At 34.7% G+C, this 22,084-nt stretch overlaps 1 non-coding gene across 1 annotated transcript; it reads right to left on the bottom strand.

The window, feature by feature from the left end:
• Positions 1 to 18,790: 18,790 nt before the first annotated feature.
• On the bottom strand, positions 18,791 to 18,863 carry Trnat-ugu (transfer RNA threonine (anticodon UGU)). Its single transcript has one exon. It is a non-coding gene; the product is annotated as a tRNA-Thr (tRNA).
• Between the last annotated feature and the right edge of the window lie 3,221 nt (positions 18,864 to 22,084).

Genomic DNA, 22,084 nt, shown 5'->3' on the forward strand with positions numbered 1-22,084 from the left:
AAATGTTTTTAAAACCAAATGATAACTATGTCATGTAATGCATATGTTATTAACTAAATTTAATCATTTCAGAGTATATACATATATATATATATATATATATATATATATATATATATACTTCAAAACATCACATTATATATAGCAAATACATATAATTTTATTTCAATTTAAAAAACAAAAATATAATATGTAAAGATGGATATAAATGAAAAATAAATGGATAAAAGAAAATAAACCATGCTAATAGTAATCAAATGAAAGCAGGAATTGCTTATAACTTCAGAAAGTATACACTATATACTAAGAAAAATTACCAGGGAAATATAAGGGTATTACATAGGATTAAGGGGTCAATTTTCCAAGGAAATATAACAATTCCTAAGATGCATATGTTTAAAAATAGATTATGAAACTGAGGCAGGAAGATAGACCCCCCATAGACAAATAGGATAAAGGCCTTAGATAAGGGAAAGAGGAAAGAAGACCATGATATCCTGGAGGGAAGACACTGGGCCTGAAGAATATCCTGCCATTCCCCTGACAGCTTCAACCATAATGACTCCTCCTTGGCTAGAATATCCTGTTGCTGTTGCTGTCTAAGGTTCTTCTTTAGTTACCCCAACCCTTACTCCTAGCAATGGCTAACCACAAAATCTTCTCTAAAGCACTTCCTCTCATACCAACAAACTCTCACCTCCCCACATCCTTATGTTGATCAAGGCTTGAAACTACTCTCTTCAGAATTGTTGAAGAAGACACAATAGAGAAAGTTGATTGGTCCCTTTCTAAATCCTATATCCTGTCAATCACCTATAAAGACAGATGAAGCCCATAAAAACCCCTAGACAATAACACCATCTAGATAACAGACAACCTTATTTTGGCCCCTTCCCTCTCTGGAAGCTCTGGTTTCTTTCTATTACTTATTTTGCTCTCCCCATTGTATCCTGGATTTCATTCTTTGAATTCAGGAGACAAAGAACCCACCTGCCTGATATTTATGCTTCATGCTACAAAACCATAAGAAGAAGAAACTTGAAGAGAAAATAAATACACACACTACTTTAGGTGGAAATTTCAACACTCCTTCATCAGAAATAGGTTCAGCAGGCAGAAAATCAGTTAAGACATAGCTGAACTCAGCAGCACCCAAACTGACATTTCCAGACTACTTTATCCAACAATGACAGAATTGACTCTTATTAATCCCACAGTACTTTTCATCAAGATTGATCAAATTCTTGTCCATAAAGCATACCAAATGAAATTTAAGAAAATGGAATCAAACCATATATTTACTCATACCATAATAGAATTAGAATTGAAAATAATAAAAGAAAAATAACTGGAAAATTCCAAAATACACAAAAATAAAATAACATAATTCTAAATAATATGAGTCAGAGAAGAAAACTCAAGATAAATTTAAAAGTATTTTGAATTAAATTTAAATAAAATGGAACTTGTCAAGATTTGTGGAATGCAATGGGGGAACTTAGAGGGAGATTTCTAGCATTGAGTATATATATATTAGAAAAGAAGAAATCTAAAAATCAATTGTTTAAATTTCTATTTTGGGAAACTTAGAGCTAGAACAAATTAAATCCAAAAAGTAGAATAAAATATATAATATTCTAAAGACAGTGCAAAATAAATTGTAAAGGAACTGAAACAATTTAAAGAAGCCACATGTCTGGATATTCCACACATAATAGTTAACAAATAAATACAGATACAGATGAGTATGTCTGTCTTTTTCTATTTATATTATGTTTAGAACAAGATGACACTGTTTTTGCTGTTGAGCATCATACTATTGACCTCTGGTGAAGAGCAGGCCCTGAGAAGAGGCATAAGGGGTGCTCCTGAGGTCTAGCAATTATATTTATTGGTCTGTTTCCTGGTTACAAAAATGTTCTTCTTTTTCTTTTTCTTTTTTGGTTTAAACTGTCATTTTTTATTACAGATGTAATACATGTTCATTGCAAAAATAAAAATTTCTGGCAATTCTGTAATGTATGAGGTAGAGTATAAAAGTCCCAATTCTTTTCCTCTAACCCTTCTCTTAGAGGCACCCACTGTTAATACTGAGGCGTTGCTGCTGGTAAACAAGGAGTTTTAATAAACACATTTGGGTACATGCATACACATATATTCTAGCATGCATATCTTGTGTTATACAGCTATGTCTAACTTTATATCACAAATCATTTCTAACCGACTTAGTTCATCAATTGTATACCATGTCAATACCTGTTGATCTACTTTATTCTTTTTTAAAAAATTTATTAGTTCTAATCAGTTATACATGACAGTAGAGAGCTCTTGATTCATTCTACACAAATGGAGAATTTTTCACTTCTGTGGTTGTGCATGAAGTAGAGTCACACCAAAGAACATTTATATTTTAATAGCTTAAGAGCATAAGAGTACTCAGAGTTAACAAGTAAAAGAAACCCTCAAAGCAAATTCTTGCTTAAGGGCATGAAGAAGTGATTATGCCATAAAATCATTTGAAATATCTTCAAATGATTAATCAAAGTCATATTAATGCATGCTAATCTCATTTGGTTATTTAGTTAGAATTTTTTTTTTTTTTTTGGTACCAGGGATTGAACCCAGTGGTGCTTAACCACTGAGTCATATCCCCAGCCCTTTTAAAATTTTTTTTTCTTTAAAGACAGTGTTTCACTAAGTTGCTGAGGGCCCTGCTAAGGTGCTGAGGCTGGCTTTGAACTTGTGATCCTTCTATCTCATCCTCCAAGGGCACTGGGATTATAGGTGTGTGCCTTCATACCTGGCTGGAAAATACTTTATGAATAATTCATCACTATTAAATTTAGGTCAGCATTTCCAGGTATACAGTTTTGAGAAGACAGAACAGAGTCTGGAGAACAAAGCAGTCCAATTTCATCAAACCATTCAATGTTATGAATAGGAGAGGAGACATACCAGTTCCCATGTACACAGTGTTGCCATGTGACACAGTGACTTGAGACATGGGTCATTGATCTATGGAACAGTGCAGAAGAAAAAAATACAGAGAGATAATTTAAATGAAATTGTTTTTCAACCCTTTTATTTTATATCTTATTACTACTAAAAGACTCTTTCACAGACATAACCATCTTGCAGTAAGACTGGGGGAGAAGGTCTATCCATTAGAGAATAGGGAAATGACATGTGTATATAGGTTAATCCACCCCAATTGGATTCAGACTTGTATTTTTAAGACTTTTTGGCAACATTTGGTTGATCAATTTACTAAAGTATTTTGAAATAATTCAAATAGAATTTTTTGCTTAAGAGCAAAACTGTTACTGTTAAGCATTAACAGGATAAATCAGTAAGGTGTATCTACTTGTTTCTCTAGAAAACCTCAAGTTTTCTTATAGCATGGAAATTACCTTGCCTCTGTTCTTTATCAGAAAAAAACCCCACAGCCTACATAGTTTATGAAAGTACAGGTTATTTTTTATGTTCCACAAAATCAAGATTAACTATGCAATAACATAGTACAATAACTGAATGAAGATGAGGGTACTTTCTTTTTCAATCACTATCTGGCGTTAAAATTCTCTGTATACAATATTAAAGCTGAGAGTCCCCCCCAACTGCAGGCTTACATGGAAAAACAACATTCATATATTAACTTGAAGTAAAGAATTTCGGTGCTCTTGGTGTATTGGTATGTCATAAAACTAGAACATACTTCTCCCAGAATATTTTTTGGACCATGAATGTGATGCTGTCATTAATTGCATAGCAGACATATACTATTGATTCTTAGAAACATCTTCTTTCACTAGTGATGTGTAATTCTCAACACAATCTTGGGGGATATTAGTACACTCCACACTGAAGAACCTAAACAAATCTTGGTTTGCATGTGGAGCCCTGCATGCTTTTACACTCTTCTTGCTTGTGTGTCTTGGAAATCCCTATCAAATCCAGGTTGTGGAATCCCTTCTTCACTGAGTACCCAGGATACTCAGCATCTATTCACATGCCATCTACGTCAAAGGAGTCTCAAAGTTTCCCCCTAAAATGCTATACTTCAAATTCAGCCAAGGAATCATAAGGTAGGTAAGTTACTAAATCAAAGACAATGAAAATCTAAAAATTTCACAAACATGAAAACCTTTTAATAATTTTTTTCTAATGGATAAGAGAAAATAAATATGGATTGCAATCCCCTTCTTTGGAGACCATACTAGAAAAAAAATATATATATATATATATATATAGCCTGTGGATATATATACACATTTCCTAAGTGGAATTTTCATTTCACTGAAAAATAAAAACAATTTAATAATCATGTCAAAAGATAAGAAAATAACTCACAGTTGTACTTTGATCATTTGGTACAAGAATATGTCATGCAGATATTTATAAATGCAAGGTGGAAGTAGCATTTTGATAAGGAGAAAATTTAAAAATGTGAAATTAGCACTCACAGTGTAATAGAGTGATGGTCTCTGCATTCAGAATGGGAAGTTGAATATTCCACCTTACAAATTTATGTCTTTGTGTACCTTTCCTAATAAGAACAAGCTCAGTGATACAAAGACAAATTTCACAGTCTTCTTAATCATGAGATTCTGAGGGATTTTGCCTTATGGTTCCTGAACAGTCTCTTATCCTCACCTGTACAATAAGAGGAATTTCAGAGGAAATTTCTGGAAAATGCCAGAACAGACGGTGTAACATTTTCTGTCCCTAAAAAATGTTATATCCCTAGCCCATTAGGAGTGAAGTTAGAAAAGATGAAGATAATTGGGAAAACATTTTGAAAAATGATATAAATTCACTAAATTTTAAAAAACAAATGAAATAATTAATAAATAAAAATAATACTAAAAATGAATAGGGTTGTAGATGATGTCTATGTGATCAAAAACAAAAAAAAAAAAAAGAAAAGGATGAAGCAAAGAAGGGAAGAAAGGAGGAAAATAGGAAGGGAGGAAGGAAGGAAATTGCATATAAGTGTTAGAGACATTTGCAAGCCAAAAAATTTTTTTTTTAAAGATTTATTATATTTTTAGGTGTAGATGGACACAACACAATGCCAATGTGGTGCTGAGGATCAAACCTGTGTCCGGCCTGTGCTAGGCAAGCACTCTACCACTGAGCCACAATCCCAGCCCAAAGTTTTTTTTTTTTTTTTTTTTTTTTAAAGTAATAACAAATATTACAGGTCTGCCAGCAGAGGAATCATGTTGTTGGTCAGCAAGCAGAATGGAGAAAATGCCTTCTCATACAAAGAACTGCATTCCGCAACCAACCACTAAGGGAGGGCAGGGAGCAGCTGTCCTTGCCCCTGCAGACCCCACAGGTTCTGAGCTCAGCTGCATTGGCTGTGGCACCGCCCTGGGTGGGCGTGGTGTGGAGGAGGAGGGAGGAGGACTTCTTCCACTGGTCATCTGCACTTGCGCAGGAGGCACCCAGGGATAAGTCTCCAGATTCCTGCCACCTCTGGCTGTTGGTGGGGAAGGAGCCAGAAAGAAGGGAAGTAAAAGAAGCCTTGTCATCTGATAAAATTCACTGGGAACGTAGAAATAATTGAAGCTGGAACTGTGCTAGGTGGATTCCCTGATTCACAAGAACATTACAGACATAAGCATTGTTTTAAAGCAATATGTTAGAATTCTAAACCTTCTTCCTAATCAAGGTACTCCTGAGCATAGAGATGTATGTGCAAGGCATGCAGATTTGCCCTCTTTATTATAGAACAGCAACACAGTGTGTGAGAGACTCTATAAGGAATAACCTGTGTTAAGTGAAATCTTTTATTAGGACGATGTCTGATTTGTACAAAGAGAAATTCGTGAATAAAATAAATGAAACCTCAAAAAACTGACATATACACATATAAGGAAATACCTTATAAAGCAAATGAGTAGGGAAAATATAGATTTTTCAGTGTATGTTCCAGGAAATTTACACCCATTGGGAAAAATCAAATGTACTTTTAACCTTATGTTATGCACAAAATCAGTTCATGACAAAGGAACAGGGTAAATTTATTACAAAGCCACATTGTACACATCCATAACCAGATTTACATAAATGCTATTGAATGGGGCTAAATTTTATTGTCATTGTCCAAAAAGATGCCTTAAAATCAAATGTAAAAATAATACAACCTGTGGCAGGTAATTTTATAACAGTTCAGAAAATACATTAAGAATGAAAATAAAAAGAACTAAGGATCTGTTGGTATTAGAGTAGTCACCTTCTAAAGATTTGGAAAAAGCTATATCTTTAGAATTTCTTTCTTAATCTTAGAAGTATAAGCAATATTTTCCATATGATGTGTTCCAAACCCAGTTTTTCAATCCAGAATTTAAATACAATCTCCTATTTCTTCTTTTTAATCATATGGATGGTGATAATAAACCTCACTTTGTGATCAGTTCCTGGAGAAGTAGATGCAAAATTATTTTCTCAAAACTTCTTGCCTTTCCTACTTGACCAACTGTGAGTTTAGATAATTGTAAATAGAACTGTCCTCTGCTGTTCCCCAATGAACATATTGATAGATGAAACCCATATAATTTATAATTTTGAATTTTGGGTATATTTGCTCTAAAGTTTCAGGCTCTAGGAAAACTAATTAGGTACGCATAAGGTCATTATTTCAAATATATGTATCATTTTCCCATCAAACTGTAAATTCTATTTAGGCTAGAGTATGTATAAGGTCAGTGTTTTTGCCTCATGATATGGTCTGACTTTGGGATCTATCATATCCATCTTTCAGAGAATTCTGGTGACTGAGTGAACCTCTGTGAAACCTGGTTATAGGTTGTTTAGTAGTTGCAGTAAATCATAACATTGATGTGATCAGAATCATATTTGGGGATTTGGTGCTCAGCCCTGCACCCTCTGTGCTTGTGATATCATGTTTGCACAGTTTTGTGTCTATTGCCTGACCTCTCTTGCCAGCACATTCTGAATCACTCACTTGCCTTCACCTGCCAAAAATTGGATGAGTAACGATTCATTTACAGGTGTGTATAAACAGGGACTTTCATAAACTACCATGCTTATAAATAATTTATTTTGTACTTAGTATCCTTGTCACCATGACTGTACCTATTCTGTGGCTTTTGTGTTTGCAAATAGATAACAGAATTCCATAATGTGTCAACAGAATATGTGAGGCTAAAGAATTAGTGTGGAGTTTCTGGAATGAAAAGAATTTAAATATCACAGGATTTTTTTCGAAGGTATAGTTGTCATTTGAAAACTTAAAGAAGGAATACAATACTGCAGAATGACTCTCTTGAATGTAGAAATGTTATTTATGGTCCCTGTGACTAAAATTTCTCAATTGTGGTTTCTACTGTCCAGAAGTCATATCTTCTAAAATCTGTTACAGAATCTGGCAGAATTTTGCCAGATTGTCAGAAAACGTGGCTTTCTGGGGTATGTTGGCATAGGTATCTGTGTTTGAAGAAGTAGTTGCTGAGAAAGTGGTGACTGGGAAATGAGGAGGATGATGGGGAAGAAGAAAGAGGAGGAGAATCATGAAGCTTGTGACGACATTCTTGAACCAAGTACAATTTGTGTTTGGAATGGTGATTTAATAATAACCCATCATGTCCATTCATCCCCTCAGCCCAAGGTATTTTGTTTATCTTTGGGTTTAGATTTTCTTGGTACTTCCAAAATCATATATTAAGAAAGAATTTTTATTCTGAACTAATTTAAAAATAAATAAGGAACTCAAACTACTTTAAGAAGAAAACAACTCTATAAAATATGCATAGGATCTGAATAGATATTTCTCAAAAGAAAATAACAAATGGCTAACAGATATATGCAAAAATGCTCAACATCTCTAACTTTCAGGAAAATACAAATTAAAATCTCAGGGGGGCTGAAGATGTAGTTCAATGACAGCATGCTTGCCTACCATGCAATGAGCCCTGGGTTCAATCCCCAGCACTGCAAAATAAAAGGAAAAAATAAAATCTCAATGAGATCTCTTCTCTCACTGTTAGATTGGCTGTTGTCAACAGGACGAATGATAACATGTGTCAGTGAGTATATGAAGAAATGGGAACTATTGCTCACCACTGTTGGGAACATGAATTAGTACCATCATTTTGCAAAAGAATATGAAGTTTCTTCAAAAAAGTGAAAATATAGATTTATATACTGCAGGATCAGGTATATATACAAAGAAATTGAAATCCACATATCTAAGAGACACCTGCACTTCTAGGTTCAGTGCAGCATTACTCACACTAGCCAATGAACATAAATATTCTAAACATCCATTAACAGATGAATGAATTAAATATATGGTATAAAAACACATATTTATTTATATAGCATATTATTCAGCTTTAAAAAGAAGAAAATTCTATCATTTGTAACAAAATGTGTGAACCTGAAAGACATTATGCAATGTGAAAAAAAATCAGGTACAGAGAATAAATAATGTATGACCTCATTTTTATGTGGAAACTTAAAAATAAAACTTTATAGAAATATAGAGAAAAATGGTAGTTACCAGAGGCATGTTTGGTGAGTATGTGAGAAAATGGGAGATGCTGTTCAAAGGTACTAAGTTAGACAGATATGATAAGTTCTGGTGATCCATTGCACAGTATGGTGATCTTAGTTAATAATAATGTAGTAAATATTTCCAGAAAAAAAGCTTTAAATGAATTCTCCACAAAGAAATGATAATTGTTTTAGGTGATACATATGCTAATTGGTCTGATTTGATAATCCCCCAATTTGATACACACACACATACACACACACACACACTCACACACTCACACACACTCTCTACATTTTGCTCCATAAATACATACAAATATTATTAGTCAAGCAAAAATTAAAAAAAGAAAAAAAAAACATTATAGTTAGCTTTTTCGGCCCTGTGACTAAAAGTTTTTACAAGAATAATGTAGAGGAGGAAAAGGGCGTTAGAGTTTCACTCCATGGTTAGCTGATACCATAGCTCTAGCCCTGAGGTAAGGCAGAACACCATGGTGGAAAGGTGTGGCAGAGGAAAACCGTTCAGGACATGGCAAATATGGGGAAGAAAGAGAGAGAGAGAAAGAAAGAGAAGTCTGCTCACCAGGGATAAAATGTAAATCTCAAATACATGTCCCTAGTGTCCTATTCTTTTTTTTTTTAATGTAATCATTGCATTTATTTGAAAATTCATGACAGTTTCCTGACAAGTTGAATATATTATTTAAAACTGAATATATTATTTATATAAATTAGCTTTTTTTTTGGGGGGGGGTGGGAGTGTTCTAGGGATCAAACCCAGGGGCTTGCACTTGCTAGGCAAGTGTGTGTGTGTGTGTGTGTGTGTGTATATATATATATATATATATATATATATATATATATATATATTCAGAATTTTATATACTCTTTAATGAGATGGATCACTAATTATCAAAATTAAGAGATGCTCCACAGATAATAAACCTGTTCCAGTAACCATAGTTAAGTTTGATTCCATCATTTTCCTCTATACAACGACCTACTTCTTCCAGTTACAACCCACCTGCCTACAGTTGCTGTCCCGTTGATCTATATCAGTGGTTCAATCCACTAATTAGCTTATCAGTCTCACAATTCAATCATTTCACCTCTGAATATTTTTGCATTGTCTCATACATGTGCTTTTGGGATATACCTCATAACTAAACCAAAATATTTCCCCATTGGTGCCCCAAAGCTCATTCCCATCTCACAATGCAAAATACACTTAGCTTGGGCTAGGACCATAGCTCAGTGGTATAGCACTTGCCTCCCACATGTGAGGAGCTGTGTTCAGTTCTTGGCACCACATAAAAATAAATACATAAAAAGATGTTGTGTCCATGTACAACTAAAAATAATTTAAAAAAATACACTTAGCTTATTTGCAAAATCTCCATAGTCTTAACAGTTTAAAAGTCTCCTCTGCGATTCAAGGAAAACTCTTAGCATGAACTCCTATAAAAATCAAAGGAAAGTTACATATGTCCAATTTATAATGGCACAGGGTCAACATGATCATTCCACGAGGGAGATATAGGGGTATAGGAAGAAGGAATGGGATCCAAGCAAGACTGAAATCCAGCTGGACAAAAAAATCCTGTAACTCTAAGTGCAGCATCTGGGGCACATGACATTGTAATGTTCTCTCTAAAGGGCTTGTGTTCCTCACTCCATGGTCTTGTTGGTTGTAGCCCACATGGTCTTTCTTATGTCTTGCCTTTGTTCAATCCCTGAAACTTTCCTTGGTAGATATTTAACATTACTGGCATTTATTCATCTTGTGGATATCCACTTCAGCTTTGGCTTCCTTCTCACATCTTCACACATTGCCCTTTCAGGGTCAGCCTATGGAGACTCTAACCTGTTACACTTTGCCTGACCTCCCTCTCAGACCTTCTTTTGAAAGATTGGTGGAACCCTCCATGACCTCTGAACTACAACATCTTGTATTCCTGCAGAATAAGCACCACGTGGTTGATGCCAATATATACCACCATCCTAAACAGAAGCCAAGTGTTCTGGGACCGTGGCTTCTGCAGCTTCTGAATGCATGGGTGGCTGAGCACAGTGAATCAACTTCCTAGGACCTCTATGTATAAGCAGTGTGCCTTTGTGTTCTCTTCTCAAAAGGATTTTTATACCCTTATTCCTGAGATTGGTGTGATATTGCTGATTCCTAAGATGCTCCCCAAACCATTGTTCCTATTGTCGTTGGGTAAAGTAGTAAGCATTTCTTCAGTGGCTGTAATCCCTTTAACAAGCACATTTTACTTAGCACCAGTTTTGTTTGTACTTTTCTGCTCTTCTTTCTGTTCCTGATTATCACAATAAACTTGGCTAAAAGCCACTTAATATCCATGCCACTCCCTGAATGCTGTGCTACCTTGAAATTTCCTCTACCAGATTAATTAGTCTATCACCTTTAAACTTAAGCTCATAAAAATCTCAGGAAATGGGAAAAACATAGAGTTTTTTTTTTTGTCAGAGCATAATATGAACGGACTCTAGTCTAACTTCAAATAGAGTCCTCCTCCTCTAAAACCTCATGACCTAAAGACCTCAGTTTTACTGTCTACAGTTCTATTGGCGTTCTAATCTTCTGAATTCCCACCAGAATCACCCATGTATCTTTGCTAATAACATTTTAAAGCTTTGAAACCTTTTATCTCTAAACTTTTCAAAATTCATCTCCTGGAAAACTAACTCAAAATGTTTCTGAACCACATGGTCAGATTAGTCACAGCAAGGATTCCACTTCTCAGTACCAATTTCTGTTTTAGTTAACTTTTTCATTTCTGTGACCTGACAAGAATAACAAAGTAGAGGAAAAGTTTGTTTTGCTCACAGTTTCAGAAGGTTAATCCATGGTCAGCTTACTCCATACCTCTGAGCCCAAGGTGGGGCATACAACATGGCAGAAGAGTATGCAGAGGAAAGCAGCAGAGGACATGAAAACAGGAAGTAGATCAGCTCACCAGGGATAAAATATAAACCAAAAAGTCATAGCTCTGGTGACCTATTTCTTCAAGTGAAATCCTACCTGCCTGCAGTTACTGCCCAGTTAATCCATATCAGTAAATCAATTCACTAATTAGGTTACAAGTCTAACAATGTAATAATTCCACTCTGCACATTTTTGCATTGCCTCATGTAAGTATTTTGGGAGGTATCTCATATCTAAACTATAACCAAAAATAATTTCAGACTTACAGAAAATTTCAGAAATGGTAAAGATAATTTCATATACCTTTTAGTTTCTTATAATGTAGCATCTTATATAATCATAGTATATTAATAAAAAATAAGAGGTTCATCCTGTCACCAATAATCTGAACTACAGACGTGCTTTGTAGTCTACCAAGTTTACATTTAATATATATTTTTCTATCCAGGTTCCAATCTGGGATAAAATATTATGTTTACTGTCAGGTATATTACTTAGTGCTGCATGACAAATTACCATATAATACAGTGCCCCAAATTACCATATAATACACATATTACTCACAATTTCTGTCAGGAATGAGATGTAGATAATGAAGACTACTATGTTCTGAACTGCAGGCTCAGCAGAGGAAGGATACTCTTCCAAGCTCATATAATTGTTAGAAGTCAATTCCCTGCTCAGGTCAAGATGAGCTCACTGATGAATTATTCTAAACATTTTAAAGAGTTCATAGAATTATTCATTAATGTCTAAGAAACAAAAACAACAACATTTTTGTTATTCTTTTCATGTTTTTATTGGTGCATTATAATTGTACATGATAGTGAAGTTAATTGTGACATATTCATGTGTTAACATAACATAATTTGCTCCAATTCATTCCCAGTACTTCCCTGTTTGAAGCTAGTTTATCCTGAAATACAACTATACAAAGATATCACATGACAAGAAAACTGTGGACTATTATGTCCAATGAGTACAGTAAAAAAAGTCAAACTATCTGTTCACTGATAACATGATCCTATATCTGGAAGACCCAAAATACCTTACCAGAAGATTTCTAGAGCTAATAAATGAATTCAGCAAATTAGCAGAATGAAACGTCAACATAATAATCCACCACTTTCCAATATTTCAATAATAAATCTGCTGAAAAAGTAATTAGGAAAACTATCCTATTCAGAATAAAGTAAAAAATAATTACTTAGGAATAAATCTAACCAAGAAGGTGAAAGACCTCTGCAAGAAAACTATAGAACACTGAAGAAGTAAACTGGAGAAGACCTTAGAAGATGGAAAGAACCATCATGTCCTTGGATAATTAATATTAATTATCAAGAATTAATATTATCAAAATGGCCATACTATCAAAATACCAATGACAATCTTCACAAAACTGGAAAAAGTTTCTAAAATTCATTTGAAAGAATAAGAGATGGAGAAAAGCCAAAGTAATCTTATTTTTTTTTAGAGAATTTTTTAATATTTATTTTTCAGTTCTCGGCGGACACAACATCTTTGTTGGTATGTGGTGCTGAGGATGGAACATGGGCCACACACATGCCAGGCGAGCGCGCTACCGCTTGAGCCACATCCCCAGCCCCAAGCCAAAGTAATCTTGAGCAAGAAGTGTGATGCTGGAGGCCTCATAATATTGGATCTCAAATTATACTATAGAGTTATAGTAACAAAAAGAGCATGTCATTAGCACCAAAAGAGACTTGAAGACCAAATGGAATAGAAGACACAGACATAAACCCATATAGATACAGTCATCTGATACTCAACAAAAGTGCCAAGAACATACATTGGAGAAAAGATAACCTTTGAGACAGATGACACTGGGGAAACCGGATACATATGTAGAAGAATAAAACTTAATTTCTACATATCACCTTGCACAAAAGTCAACTCAAAGTGGATCAAAGACCTAGAAAATAGACCAAAAACTTCGCAACTGCTGGAAGAAAAATATACTCTAAATATTCCTGCATATTGGCACAGGAATTGATTTCCTTCAAAGACTCCTAAAGATAAGAAATAAGCCAGGCATGGTGGCACACATCTGCAATCCCAGCAGCTTGGGAGGCTGAGGCAGGAGGATCATGAGTTCAAAGCCAGCCTCAGCATAAGCGAGGCACTAAGCAACTTAGTGAGACCCTGTCTCTGCATAAAATGGGGAATATGACTCAGTGGTTGAGTGCCCCTGAATTCAATCTCTGGTTACCCCACCCCCCAAAAAATCAAGAAATAACCAAAAATCAATAAATGGGATAGTATCCAATTAAAAAGCTTCTGTACAGCAGAGGGAACAATTAAGAGTATAAGGACAGCCTATAAAATGGAAAAATATATTTACCACCTGCTCCTCTGAGAGGGAATTAATATCCAGACTACATAAAGAACTCAAAACACTTAACACCAAAATCATCATCATCTCATCATTTATCATCATCATCCAATCAATGAATGGGCAAAAGAACTAAAGCCACTTCTCAAAAGAAGGAATACAAATAGCCAACAAATACATGAAAAACAGTTCCATATCTCTATCAATCAGGGAAATTAAAATCAAAACCACACAGAGATTTCAATTCACTCCATTTAGGATAAAAATTATCAAGAATACCAATAATAGTAAGTGTTGGCAAGAATGTGGGGGGAAATGTACACACATCCATTGTTGTTGGGGCTGCAAATTAATTCTCTGAAAAGAAGTATGGAAAAGGGCTGGGGATATAGTTCAGTTGGTAGAGTGTTTGCCTTGTATACACAAAGGCCTGGATTCAATTCCCAGCACACACCACACACACACACACACACACACACACACACACAAATGCATGGAGATTCTTCAAAATAACTAAGAATGAAAACATTATATAACCCACTTCTCACTATCCTTGTTATATATTCCAAATATCTACAATAAGCATATTGTAGTAATGCAGCCACTTCAATGTTTATAGCAGCACTGTTCAGAACAGCCAAGCTATGAAACCAGTCTTGGTGCTTGTCAACATATGAAAGGATAAAGAAAATGTGATATATATATTTACACACACACAAGGGAGTATTACTTATCTATAAAGAAGAATGAAAATATTGCATTTTCTGGCGAAAGGATGAAACTGGAGAACATCCTACTAAGTAAAATAAACCAGGCATAGAAAGTCAAGGGTAGACTTTTTTTCTCATAAGCAGAAGCTAAACCAAAATAAGACAAAAGAAAAAAGATAGCAGGAATATCATGAAAATAGAAGAGGAAGGAGATTAAAGGAGAGGGAAGAGGGACAAGAAAAGGGGAAAATGGTGGAATAAATCTGATCAAATTTTCTTACGTACATATGTGAATATACTTCACTGAATTTTGACTTTATGTATATCCTTAAATGCAATAATTAAAAACTATGAATAAACAGAATAAAAATCAGTAGTTTGAAGAAAAGTGAACAAGGAGGGAAAAGAGGAGAGAAAGGGGAAGTATTGGGACTTAATTGGGCAAATTGTGTTCTAGTTTGATTTATGATTATGTCAGGCTGAACCTAAATAATATGTATATCTATAATGAACTAATAAGAAAAAGAAATCATACAATGTTACAGCTTCTATTTAAAAAACTGTTTCATTGCCATTAGCCTTCACTTCACAGAAAGTGATGTGAAGATATCCAGGACTCAGGATTAAAGTCAGATTCAGAGTTATCATAATCAGAATGTCCAGATATTTGTGATTTGATTTATAAACTAATTTTAATACTGTTTTTATATCTATGTGGATAAAACTAGTAACTTTTCCCATTTACAATACTCCCTCCCTAAAAAAATACTTGGGAATACATTTAATGAAAGAGGTGAAAGACCTCTACAATGAAAACTATAACACACTAAAGAAAGAAATTAAAGAAGACCTTAGAAGATGGAAAGATCTACCTTGTTCTTGGATAGGCAGAATTAATATTGTCAAAATGACCATATTACCAAAAATCTATACAGATTCAATGCAATTCCAATCAAAATCCCAATGGTACTACTTATAGAAATAGAAAAAGCAATTATGAAATTCATCTGGAAAAATAAGAGACCCAGAATAGCCAAAGAAATATTTAGCAGGAAGAGTGAAGCTGATAGCATTACTATTCCAGACCTAAAATTATACTGCAGAGCAATAGTAACAAAAACAGCATGGTATTGGCACCAAAATAGACCTGTTGGCCAATGGTACAGAATAGAGGACACAGAATCTAATCCACATAACTTCAGTTATTTTATAATAGACAAAGGTGCCAAAAATGTACATTGAAGAAAAGATAGCCTCTTCAACAAATAGTGCTGGGAAAACTGGAAATCCACATGTAACAAGGTGAAATTAAGCTTCTATCTCCCACTATGCACAAAACTCAACTCAGAATGGATCAGCGGACTTAGGAATTAAACCAGTGATCTTGAGCTTAATGGAAGAAAAAGTAGGCCCAAACATCCATCATGTCAGATTACACCCCACTTTCTTAATAAAACTCCTGTAGTGCAAGAATTAAAACCAACATCAATAAATAGGATGGATTCAAACCAAAAAGCATCTTCTCAGCAAAAGAAAGAATCAGGCAGGTGAATAGAAAGCCTGCAGAATGGGAGCAAATTTCTACCACATGTACATCAGATAGAGCACTAATCTCCAGGGTATATATAGAACTCATAAACCTATTATAAATAACCCTATTAATAAATGGGCCGAGGAACTGAACAGACACTTCTTAGAAGAGGATATACAATCAATCAACAAATATATGAAAAAGTGTTCATCATCTCTAGCAATTAGAGAAATGCAAATCAAAACTACTCTAAAATTTTATCTCACTCCAGTAAGAATGGTAGCCATTAAGAATACAAACAACAATAAGTATTGTTAAGGATGTGGGGAGAAAGGCGCACTCATACATTACTGGTGGGACTGCAAATTAGTGCAGCCAATCTGGAAATCATATGGAGATTCCTTGGAAAACTGGGAATGGAACCACCATTTGACCCAGATATCCCATTCCTCAGTTTATATCCAAAGGACTTAAAAACAGCATACTACAGGGACATAGCTATATCAATGTTTATAGCAGCACAATCCACAATAGCTAAATTATGGAACCTACCTATCCAGATGCCCTTCAGTAGATGAATGGATAGGAAAACTTTGATATACACACACAATGGAACATTACTCAGCATTAAAAGAGAATAAAATCATTCATTGGCAGGTAAATGGATGAAGTTGGAGAATATAATGCTAAGTGAAGCAAGCCAATCCCCCCAAAACAAAGACTGAATGTTTTCTTTGATATGAGGATGCTGACTCATAATGGCAATAGGGGAGGTCTGGGGGGAGCGTGGGAGGAATGGAGAAACTTTAGATAGGGCAAAGGGGAGGGAGAGGAAAGGCCATGGCAAAGGGGTAGGAATGATGGTGGAATGAGTTAGATATCATTACCCTAAGTACATGTATAAGACACGAATGGTGTGAAAATACCTTGTGTACAGTGACTTGAAAAATTGTGCTCTATATGTGTAATATGAAATGAATTGCATTCTGCCATCATGTATAACAAATTAGAATAAAAACTAGTTACTTTATAATTTTAGATTTTTTTCAGTAAGTATAAAACTAAACCAGTTTTATGTATAATAGTCTATTTGACAGAGATATTATTTTTTTGCATAAAATTCATCTAAATCTTTTGTTCAGTGACCTACAGTAGATGACCCTAAAGAGCACTCCTGCAGGTACTGTGCCTAAAGCAATTCTAGGCTTCCCTTTAGAGTTTCAAATTCCACTACTTCTTTGTGAGTTCCATTTACAATGTCCCTTGTTCACTTTATCATTGCCATCTAGAAACACACAGGCAGGAGTATATCAAGCCATACTCCATGTCCTGTAGCAATTTTGGGAGAGAATAATAATGCCGGCTCCCCTCTAGGCAGTGTGGTATGTGCTCTCGTTTTTCTTTTAAATCTTTTTTTTAAGGAGAAAGAGAGAGAATTTTTTAATATTTATTTTTTAGTTTTTGGTGGACACAACATCTTTATTTTTATGTGGTGCTGAGGATCGAACCCAGCGCCCCATGCATGCCAGGCGAGCGTGCTACCACTTGAGCCACATCCCCAGCCCCTCTTTTAAATCTTTAAAAAAAATATTTGTCTTAATTATAGGTGGACAATAACCTTCATTTTAAGGTGGTGCCGAGGATCAAATCCAGTGCTTCACGCATGCTAGGTGAGTACTTTACCACTGAGCCACAACCCCAGACCAGTGTGTGCTCTCTTTATTTCACCAAGACATGGTTGACAGAATTGTCAAAGTGGTCTAGAAAAAAAGCTGAAGACAAAAGAATAAATCATTTATTAACATGATCTTCAAACTTTTAAATTTCATTCCTGACTATAAGAAGACAGAATCTTTTACATGACATAGCCATTCTCTAAACACATGTACCTGCATGGTCCCTTTCTGTTCCCAAGCCCTAGGCAAGTTAAGGGGACAATGAAGAGTAAGTCTGGGCAGGAATGTTCAGATACATATCTTGAAGCACTCTGGCTGGCCTGCAATACACTGGGACTAGGGCAAGCTAATGTTATCTGTAGAAAATTATTTTCTTGCATGTACACCAGGGCAGTTGCTCCTTGGAATGATTATCATACCAGCAAACTGAGCAAGCCAATGCTGATGATGTCACTGGTCCTGCAAACTAACAAATAAAACACTTCTTTTAGTGGTAATTGGGGTGGAATTGAGGGCAAGTTGGAAATGATATGTCATTGATCCAGCCAGTCACTATAGGACAAAATAAGAGTGATAAGAGGGAGGGGAGGCCCTTCTTGGCAAAGCACAGTGAGGTAGGGAGATGCTATCTGTTCAGCCTATCATCACTGAATCTTCTCTGTAAACCTATCTCAATAAACTATTATGTCTCCTATGTTATCTCTGGCTGTTTTCATTGGTTTCCTGGCAACCTCTTCTACTGCCTTGGCACAACTGTGCTGTGGATGTGACAGCCATCTTACTACAAGCCCAAGGATGAATAGTCTTCATTAAAGATATAGGAAATATCATGTATGAGTGGGTTAAACTACCCCAGTAGGGTCCCAACTTGACTTTCCTGTATAATCCTATTATGCATGGCTGAAAAACTAAATATATTGTGAAATACTTCAAGTAGAGCTTTCTATTTATAATAGCAGAAGAAAATTGTTATTAAAAAACCATTAAGGTTTATATAAAATGCATAGCATACACTTTATTTCTTTTTCTTTTTTTTTTTTCATTTTTTGGTGGTTCTGGGGATTGAACCCAGGGCCTTGTGCATACAAGGCAAACACTCTACCAACTGAGCTATATTCCCAGCCCCAACTTTCTTTAATAACAATGGTATTATCATTCAATATAGGAAAGAGTGATGCCAGTAAAGATTAAAATGATTGAAAATATTCTTTAAAAAATGATCATAAATATATTTAAACAAAGGAAAGTACCCATATTCAAAACAAAATATAAGATTTGTTTTACTTGATGTTTATGTGCTCTCCCACCAAACTAATTTTATACCAAAGTCTTAAAGACATTTCATGACAAAATAGACCTTCTAATATAAGATTAAGCTGAAATGGTATCTTATAATTGGTTGGCAAGCAGGATGACTGTTTAACAAATTTGTACTTTATGTAAAAGAACTGAATTTCCTAATCCATACAGGAGGAAGGGCAGGGAGCAGATGTTCTTGCTGATGCAGATCTCCTGGAAAGGATCTTAGTTTAGCTGGGCCAACCATGGCCACAGCCTAGGTTATTGTAGTTTGGAAGATAAGGAGACGCCCACCGGTTTCTCTATGGTAGTGCAGGAAACATCAGGGATGTCTGTATTTGTACCTGCTCTGCTGGTCTTGCTCATGGAATGAAAGGTAAGCTGTAGAAAACAGGGAAAGACAAGGCATGAGAGGTAAGACTGAATGAAATTCACTGAATATATATAGAAAAAAAATATAAAGTAGGGATGGTTTGGAGGGGTTGCCTAAAATTCATAAATGATGTTAGAGACATAGTGTTGGCATTAATGTTCCAAAGTTCTAATCTTTCCTATTTATTCAAGATATACCTGAATATATTGGTATAGAGGTAAGGCATGCAAGTTTTTACCCTCTGCTTTCTTCATTACAGAATACCATCATGATTAAGGGAATGAGGTCTCAAGGGATCTCTGGGAATTAAGTAAATTCTCTCCATAAAAAGAAAATGTACAAAGACAGAGAAAAAAATCAAGGAAAAAAATTAAAAAACCCTAACCTAAACTGATACATATATGTAAGCAAATAATTCATAAAATAATTCATGAGAAAGACTAATGGAGAAAAGATGAATTATCCGTAAATGTTGCATGATATTGGATATCCTTCATGGGATTGAATCAAAGGCCTCACACATGCTAGGTTAGCATTCTACCACTGATGTACATCCTCAGCCCAAAATATTCCTTTAAACTCATATTGAATACAATTTCAAGTCCATGTGGATCATAGATGGAATATAGAAATATTTAATATATTATTTAGAATTTGATTTGGGAAAATGAGTTCTTGACAATAGTGTAGGGAAAGAATTCTTAAACACAACCTAAACCTAGAAAAAGTTTGCCATGTATGAGAAAAAAAAATTTATATGTATTTGCAATACCAGGAAATGAACCCAGGAATCTTCTACCTCTGTGCTACAAATCTATCCCTTTTATTTTTTCATTTTGAGATAGAGTTTATGTTACCAAGGCTAGCCTCCAATTTTTAGGCACATACCACCATATCCAGTTAAGAAAAAAAAAATAACACAGTTAATGTGAACAAAGACTCTGGAGACAGACTGAGTCAAGCTCAAGGTTCTTCTATTCCTTTCTTGTAAGACTTGAGCTATTTCAGAACTAGACCATGGGAGTGGTAATTATGTCTGCCTCTTGAAATATTGTGAGGACCAAATTAACTAATAAGACCTAAAAACTATATGCTAATAGCAGATTTGTAGTAACAACTAGTACTTGTTAATACTGACTACTTTTTTTTTTTTTTTGGACCCAGGGCCTTCCAGATGTAAGGCACAAACTGTACCATGGAACTACATCCTTATCCTTTTTTTGTTTTGAGACAGAGTCTCATTAAATTATCCAGACTTGTTTTGAACTTAAATCCTCTTGATTCAGCCTCCCAAGTCAACGAGATTACAAGCATGCACTATCACAGTGGCTAGTTTTTTCTCAGGAATTGCAGAGTATCATTTTCATCAATTGTGAAATGCATTTCTATTTTACCTCACAATGAAAGAATAAAACTATTGACAACCTATGACACAGAATTTCTTATAACTTAAGATTTTTATCTCATAATTTAATTTATATAAAATCGACATTAAACTTACTTTTATAATTACATGAAATGGAAAACAAAATCAAAATGCATTAATAAAGATACTCTTCAAATTTGTCTTTCAGATGTTTTCTGACTCTTGTTTTTAACTCATCTTGTCCATAATTTCCCTCATGTTGTTAATATCTCTGTTAATAAGAGTTTTGTTGATGCTACATTATTTGGGAATGTTCTATATGATTCAAATATTACCTGTTTAACCTACTGACAGCTACCTCTTCAAATTGTGGAGTTCAGAATCTCACCAGAAGGTGATAATGACAGATTTTTAGACTAATTTCATGTGTGTGTACACAAAGCTAATCATATTATGACTGTCTTCTCACTAATAGTGTCTTTACAATACCAGTCTTATATTTAGCCATGTACACTATAGGATGTACACTATAGGATAAAAGGAATACATTGGTTTTCTCTGTGAATGATGAGTTTTCTGTTTACAATACTGGTGTCTTACCTTTTATATTCTTGTGTGTTGTTGTGGAAAAATGCTTCAACATTGTCCTTTATAATATGGCCCAATATATTACCTTTTACTTTGTGATCTCATCTATTTCTGTTTTAGTTAGTTTTTTTGCTATTGTGACTAAAAGACTTGTAGAGAAGGAAAAATTTATTTGGGGACTCACGGTTTCAGATGTCTCAGATCACAGAAGGCCAGCTCTATTCCTCTGGACTTCAGGGGAGGCAGAACATCATGGTGAAAGAGTATGGTGGAGGGAAGCAACTCACATAATGATCAGACAGCAGAGAGAGACTAAGCTCACCAGATACAAAATATATACCCAAAGGCACACCCCAAATGATCCACCTCTCCCAGCCACATTCTGCCTACCTTTAGTTACTATTCAGTTAATTCCATCAGGGTGTTAATTCACTGATTGGGTAAGGCTTTCATAACCCAATAATTCCTCTTTTAAATCACACATGAGCTTTTGGGGGAATACCTCACATCTAAACCATAACAATATCTACATCTATATTAGAGTTATTACATATATGTATATATATGATTATATATACATACATGTATATATAGTTAATATATATTTTAGATACATTATTGTACTACCAGAATTCCTATTTTAAATATTTTAATTAATTCATATAGTTTTTTATTGTCCAGCACCCATTCTGAATATGAATTTAACTTATACCAG

Source organism: Marmota flaviventris, chromosome 2 (assembly GCF_047511675.1).
Source record: "Marmota flaviventris isolate mMarFla1 chromosome 2, mMarFla1.hap1, whole genome shotgun sequence".
Taxonomy (NCBI): domain Eukaryota; kingdom Metazoa; phylum Chordata; class Mammalia; order Rodentia; family Sciuridae; genus Marmota; species Marmota flaviventris.